This window comes from Gordionus sp. m RMFG-2023, chromosome 1 (assembly GCF_954871325.1).
Source record: "Gordionus sp. m RMFG-2023 chromosome 1, tfGorSpeb1-WG-v2, whole genome shotgun sequence".
NCBI lineage: Eukaryota > Metazoa > Nematomorpha > Gordioida > Chordodea > Parachordodidae > Gordionus > Gordionus sp. m RMFG-2023.
Window position 1 is genome coordinate 73950242 of NC_088775.1, and position 8561 is coordinate 73958802.

Below are 8561 nucleotides of genomic sequence, written 5' to 3' on the forward strand. Positions count from 1 at the left end.
TTTTTAAAAGTTTTTAAATTTTTTTGAAGCAAATGAGCTAAAATATAAATTGCTCACATGTTATAATAATATTTCAGGGAAGATATACCCTAGATAAGACAATAGTCATAATCGTTATTTTTAAAGTTTTTGAATTGTTTGACGCAATTGGACAAAAATATAAATTGTTAAGATGTTAAAATAAAATTTCAGTCGAAACAAAAAAACAAATCGATATTTTCATGCTCATAATCGTTGTTTCTTTTATCCTGCTTAAAATTTGATAAAAATATGCAAAGTGATTATTAAAGATAGCTGTAACCTATGTTAAATTCTAAACTTTAAAGATATGGTTTCACAATCTTATTCCTTTAATTAATAAATTTTAATTCTACAATATAAAAATGTATAACCCTGCATTCTCAGTTAGTGAATATTTTTGAATACTTGTGGCAAAATAGTGCTGAGTCTGAATTCAGGGTAGGATTTTTATTAAATAAAACTTAAAATCCATATGAATCTTATTTAGTAATATGATACAGTAACATCCTATAAATTTAATGTTAAGATTTTATTTTTATAAACATATGGTTAAAATGGATTACAATCTATATTGTAACCCATTTACATCAAAAAACTTCAAAAATAACCATTATAAAAATTGCCATCAATGGTATATCTTCATGAAATTTTAATGTAGCATGTTTACAATCTATATTTTGCAACAAATTCAAAAAAACTTTATTAACAACGATTATGACAATTGTAACTTATCTATGGTACATCTTCACTGAAATTTTATTTTAACATATAAGCAATTTATATTTTTGCCCATTTGCGTCTAAAAAATTCAAATAATTTTTAAAATAACGATTATGACAATTGTCACCTTTCTATGGTGCATCCTCATGAAATTTTAATTTAACATGTTTACAATCTATATTTTTACCCATTTGCGTTCAAAAAACTCAAAAAGGTTTAAAAATAACGATTATGACAATTGTAACTTATCTAGGGTGCATCTTCACTGAAATTTTATTTAAACTTGTTTGCAATACTTATTTTAGCCCATTTACGTCAAAAAAATAAAGGTAATAAAATAAATTTTATGACAATTATCACTTTTTTATGGTACATCTTCATGAAATTCTAATTTAACATGTTTACAATCTATATTTTTACCCATTTGCGTTAAAAAAAATACAAATAACTTAAATAACGATTTTGACAATTGTCATTTATCTAGGGTACATCTCCATTGAAATTTTATTTAAACATGTTAGCAATACTTATTTTAGCCCATTTACGTCAAAAAAATTCAAAAAAGTTATAAAATTACGATTATGGCAATTGTCACTTTTCAATGGTACATCTTCATGAAATTTTAATTTAACATGTTTACAATCTATATTTTTACCCATTTGCGTTAAAAAAATTTTAAAATAATGATTATGATAATTGTCACTTATCTAGGGTACATCTTCATTGAAGTTTTATTTATACATGCTAGCAATACTTATTTTAACCCATTTACGTCAAATAAATTCAAAAAAGTTATAAAATTACGATTATGACAATTGTCACTTTTCTATGGTACATCTTCATGAAATTTTAATTTAACATGTTTCCAATCTATATTTTTACCAATTTGCGTTAAATAAAAATAATCTAGCAATAATTATTTTAACGCATTTTGGTCAAAACAATTCAAAAAACTCTAAAAATAACGATTATGACAATTGTCACTTTTCAATAGTAGATCTTCATGAAATTTTAATTTAGCATGTTTACAATCTATATTTTTACCCATTTGCAACAAAAAAATTCTAAAAACTTTATAAACAACGATTATAAAAATTATAACTTATATCTATGGTACTTTCGCTTAAATTTTATTTTAACATGTAGCAATTTATATTTTTGCCCACTTACATCAAAAAATTGTAAAAAAAACTTTAAAAATAATGACTATGACAATTGACCCTTTTATATGGTACATCCTAATTTAAATTATAATTTAACGTTAAAAAAAATCGAATATGTTTAAAAATACCGATTATGATAATTGCCATTTTTCCAAGCATCTTTATCGAATTTATAATTTAACATCTTTACAATATAAATTATATTTTTTGCCATTTTTCCAAGCATCTTTATCGAATTTATAATTTAACATCTTTACAATATAAATTATATTTTTATCCTTTTGAGTCAAAAAATTTCAAAAATCTTAAAAAATAACGAATATGACAATTGTCCCATTAAATTGTTTTCCTTAAAATGATCATATAAAATAACATAAATAAGTTGAATATATATTTAAAAAAATTATTTATAAGAAATAGATAATTTTACAAAAATAAAATAAGAGGCTGGCAGTTCTTTGTACCAATATAAAAAAAACTATAAAAGATTTTACTTAAAAATTGTATATTTATAATAAATTTGACAAAAGAATTCCTCAAAAAGATATATTAAGAAGATTTAAATTTTTTATCAAAATATGTTAAAAATTCTTTTTGAACTTCAAGAAATATTTTTTACTTTCTTGGGCGTGAAAATCACTAAAAAATTGTAACAAAAATAATATTACAATAGTAGCATATCATTTTTAATTTAAAAACATCAAATAATAAATAATACAGGGGTCCAAACCGAAACGAATATCGGTTCGGTTCGGGTTCAGGTTCGGATAAAAATAACGTATCAAGGTTCAGGTTCGGTTAGTAAAAATTAAAATATCGGTTCGGTTTGAACCTCTAAAAACCGGTTTGAACACTTTTGTATTCAAACCTACATTCGAATTATGTATAGGGAAAATATTTTTTTATTTTATCATTAATTTAAAAAACACATGTATAAACCTTCATTTTTATTAATTGCACATTATAAAATAAAATTTAATTGAATAATAAAATGTTTAATCATAATAATTTTTTAAATAAATAGATTGCGTTAAATAGTACTTTTTTTTACTTAATTTTTTTTATTAAGCCGCACAATTGATATATTTTCAAAATTCGTCTCACTCAAATTACATCTATAAGGAGATAGTATAAATTTAATTGTTGAAACATCTTTCTTATCAGATTTGATGTGTCATTTATAATAATATTTTGGATTTTATTTTCTCTAAGCATTATAATTTATAAGCTTAAAATATTTAAAAAAATGTTGTAAAATGACAATATACTAAAGTTTATAAAAATTGTGAACTTATCAATCAAATGTGATTGATGATAATCTTTAAAATTATTCAAATATAATTGAAATCTAATAATAACTTACATATAATTTTATAAGCATAAAATCATGAGACTCGAACCGGTTCAGAGGCATTTTAGCGGCTCGGTTCAGGTTCGGCTGGAATTAGGTTCGATAAAAAATACCGGTTTTTGCGGTTTAACGGTTCGGTTCAGGTTCGGTTTGGATCCCTGAAATAATATGTTGTTTTCCTTTAAATAAATGCATTGGCAATATATTTATTGTTTCGTGGTAATGCTCACGCGATAATGACTTCGCGCAAACATATTCGCGATAAAAAATTCGCTGTAAAGTGTTCGCGTAAAATGTTTCGCTAAAATGTATTCGCTCTAATAAATTCGCGGTTAAGGTTTTGCGGAAATAAATTCGCGACAATGGCCTCGCGAAATTGTCTTATCTATAAATGTTTCGCAGAGATAAATTCGCAAATTTTGTTTCGCGATTTTACCTTCGCTATAAAAACTTTTCGCGATAAACGACATTCGCGATAAAAGTTTCGCGAAAAAGTGTTTCACGATAAAAGTTTCGCTGAATTAACCTGATACGATTAGGATAGCTAATTATTTTCATCAAGCAAATAGGTTGAGCTATTGTTTAATAAAAAAAATTTAGATTATTTTTAATGCCGTAAAAACAATAAAAATAATTTAAAAAAATATATAACCAAAAAAAATGATGTATTTTAATTTTAGTTTTACTTTTATTATTCATGACATGACAAAGCCACCCAAGCTCAATTACATTGTTATCAAATCAAATGAGAATATAGTATATTAAAAAAAGTTAACCAAATGCCAATATTTAAATAATTAATAACCTTAAGGAATTTTAGAGCTATAATATATCAAAATTAATTCAACCAATTTTTTTCCAAATTTTTATAGCAAGGTCAATATTGTAACTTGAACTACGAACTCATTAGAGGATCATCATTGAAATTAGAGGGGGGGGGATAGTTAGTAATGAAATAATTATCATTATTTGAATAAAATTGGAAAGGGATGAATGGTATTTACTTTTTTTAATTATTTGGTAGGAGGTTAAAAGTTTTGAGAGGGTTGATATCATTTATAGATATGTATACAAGCCCCTGATTATATTCTCCGCAGTCCTTTTCTTAAGTTAAAATAGGAAATGGTATAGCAAGTATTATCTTATTTTAATAGATCCCTTTAAGTCATATTTTTTTATATCTAATTTACATATAGAATAAATATCCTTACAAAATATATTTCTTTATAAAAAGTTTTTTAAAAAATGATTTTTTTATTTATTGAATATGTGAAGGAAAAAGTAGAGCATTGCCATATCATATCGTCTAAACCAATAGTTTGTTTGTGAAATATATAACTGAAGTGTAAAATTTTAAAAGAATCACTGATTTGGACAAAGACTGGTTAAAAATAACCATGGAAAAAACATCGGACAAAAATACCCCAATATAAAAAAATTTACATGCTTTAATAAATAAAAGGAAAATGTAATCCTCGTTTTAAACTTTACCCTTTAGTGTAATACTTGAGTATTATTTTATAATAATATTTTTCTAATAATGTTGCTCATCAAAAATGATCATATTTTTAAGGGAGGGAAAACAACTATATGACTCAAGGGCTTGGAATATGAATTTTAATTTTATAATGCATGACGAAAGGTAGTTTTTGAAATATTAATCGTGGGATTGATGTGGTAGAGAAAGACTGCGTCACATATAAAAGAATTTGTAAATACTCTCATAAAATCTGTATCTTGATGAAAGAATCGTATGTAGCTAGCTAAATTTTATACCAAAGTAGACCTTGCTATATTTTTGTCACAAAAAATAATGCAAATATAAAAAATTTGAGACTACCAAATTTTTATTATTGTAGATAATAATTTAAAAAAATTAAACATTCAATGTAATATAATACCGATTCCTTTAAGATAATCTAATCTTGATCGATTTTCGAAATCAGAAATAATTGTTACTATTCTCGCATGTAGATTTCGTTATTTTTTTCTCGGAGTAGAGGATGTTTCACCAGAATTTTTAACTCTGTCAACCCTTGTTGTTTTTTAAGCCTATAATATTAATTATTAAGTTTATTAGTAAATCTTTATACTTTTTAAATCATTTAAAAATAATAGATATATAGATAACTTGATATAAATTCCACATGTTTGGATGGTGACTTGTTAGGAGGGAACTGAAGCACCTACGCCACCCTTCAACCGCGTTGTTGGTTTTCGCTTCCCCGTTCAGAGTTGATTGGTAACAATTCCATAGTTCAATATTTGCCTCTTCCAAACGTTTTACCAATGTAAGCTTTTTCAAAAGTTTCAATTAGAGGCTGAAGTAACAATTGATTATTAGAAAAAAATTCGGAGTTTATTAGTAATTCAAATGTTTCAACTACATTTAATGGTGGCACAAATGCCAAGCAAACCATCATTCTAAGTTGTATATTAAAATCCACATCTGTTTTATATTTCTGCGATATTTCTTGGTATTTTTGAATGTTTCACCAAAAGGATTGGCCAAAATGGAAATAGCAACATTTGTGTTGTGAACTGGGAAACACTTCATTGAAAGCTTTTACACTGGCCATTTCAAAATCCGTCATTTTATTTGGAGTTGATATTAAGTTGTCACCTATAATAGTAAATATTTTTTTATATGTTTCAAAATCCATTCTATTGGTCAATATATATATGAGAGGAAAAACATTATTATTTTTACTCCCATGAATTGAATAAATTTGCGATAAAGGTGGCGACGATTTAAATGTACCATCAGAAAACCAATGTTCGCTTGAAGCTAAGAAGTCCAAATTTTTTCTTGTTCCAAATATGATAACACGGTCGGGAACCTAGCACACATGATAAATAAATAAGCAATTATAATAGTGTTTCTTATCGGGCAGCTTATCGCAATAAAAATAAAGGATTTAGTTATACTTTTTCAAAAAATAATAGAAAATTTTACCGGACCATCATCATGAAGTATGAAATCCTCATACTTATCTATAATTGAATATTCATGCGGAATTAAAAGCTCGATATGGCTGCTAGGATTCGGAGGTGCAAAACTGTTTGAACTCCGCGTTCGGTGAATTATACGTTTCAAAAGATTCGATGATGGTAGTGCCATTGATATGGAATCACTTAATTGAGATACGTGTTTCCCCACAATAAAGTTTGGAGTTTCCATATTATTATTCAAAGCTTCATTCTTAATTGAATTGATTATTTTCTTGGTTTCCATTTCGATTGGATTTTCTGGATGATTGTGTATTTCTTTATTATCTTCTATTTTACCATTTTTTTTTGTAAGTCGTACGGGTCATTTAAATATATCTTGGTTAAGGCATCTATAATACTTATAATCTGAGACTATTTTATCCAGGCGAAACAAATAATTTTTAAAGGTTAAGATCTCCTTATTTTTGCTTGATAATATATTTTATAAGACTCTGAAATAAAGAGGAAAGAATGGCGAAAATATTTAATATTTATAACCAAGGGAATGGCACCAGCCAGACGAGAATTTTTTTAAATTTCAGCAATATTTTTTTTTAAATAGTTATAACTTATCAAATATGTCATTAATTATTTATTAATTTTTAGTGTAGTTATTTTTTTATTATATTTTAAAATTATTTAAGCTTCAAGAACCCATATCAAAATATTATATTTAAATTAATAGAGATTCATGCCGAGATATTATACTAAAATTTTTATCACACCCCCTTCCCCCCCCCTTCCCCCCCCCCTTTCCCCCAATATACAGAAAAGATAAAAAGATATCGATAAAGATCGTTAAATAATAAGACTAAAAAATATTTTAAATTGTGGAAATCCCTTATTTTATATAGGTGTAATTTATTTTTGAATTGCCATTCATCATCCACACTGTTTATGAGTAGTGACTGCCAAAACCACGGTGGTGCATTTGACCAGTCAAATATGGTTAAAATCAAATAAATATTTTTTTATATTAAATATCATCATTTTCTTTAATATTTTTTAATCAATTTACTTTATGTCTAAATCTTCAATCGATTTCTGTTTTAGTAAGAATATTGACACAAATCGACCAATTTCTTTCTGAAGAAGAAGTAGATGTAGGAATTGTCAGTAATGGCATTTCACTTAATGGCCATGATGGTCAAAGTTAATTCCACTGCTTGAGATTGAAATCTGATTGCTTCTTATGGAAGTTACTGCTTTCCCCATGATTTTCTATTAAATAAGCCGCTTTTTTTCTGAATTTATGATATAACTTGAAATATTTTGATCACCACCTTGTATGCCTAATTCTTTTATTATATTACAAACTTCATTAAATTCACTATGAGTAAAATGCTTTCCTTAATAGTAGGAACTCAAAAAATAGCAGCATTGTGATCATATGTATTTATATCGTTTTTTCTTTTTCAAACATATTATTATATTCAGATCTTATAAAATATTTAGCCATTTGACCAGGTCAAATATTCCCCGGTTCAATTGACCCTTTAATATCTAGTCATTTGACTGGTCAATTGACTGACTCGCTAACCCTGGCCAAAATTGATTGATAAATTTATAAAAAGTCATCAGACAATAAATAGGAATGCTACCCAGATATCGATTTCGCCAGTAAATATCAAGATTTAACTAATAAAATCAATGATTTATATATTGATAAAGCTGTGTTCCTTGTGCGCGATTATTATAAAATAAAAACTTCGAAGAAAAGGATAGGAATAAACCAGATTTAAGTTTATTAATCATTATATAAATTTTTAAGGTTAAAAGAAAATTACAAACTATCATTGTGAATCATTCTTCAACCTATTTTAAAAAAAAATATTATTCATATAATATAATTTTAAAAAAATGATTCAAAATAAATAATTCATTATTAGCAATTATCGCGATATTAAATTCTCTATAATATCTTCGCTATATATGTTTCGTAATATATGTTTCGCGATATATGTTTCGCGATATATGTTTCGCGAAATAATTGTCGCTACATTGTCTTCGCGATTTAGGTTTCGCGATAATAACTTCGCTATAAAATATTCGCGATTATTGATTCGCGATTAAAGTTTCGCGGTAATGTATTAGCTTTAAAGGTTTTGCGATAATGGCTTCGCTATAAAATTTTCGCGATTATTGATTCGCGATAAAAGTTTTGCAGTAATGTATTCGCTTCAAATGTTTCGCGATAAAAGTTTCGCTGAATTGGCATGGACAGTGGCGTAGCTACGGGGGTGGTTTTCGGGTTTGGACCCCTGCCAGAGCTAAAATTTTTTCTAGATTATACGTTCAAAAGACTTAAAAGTGAC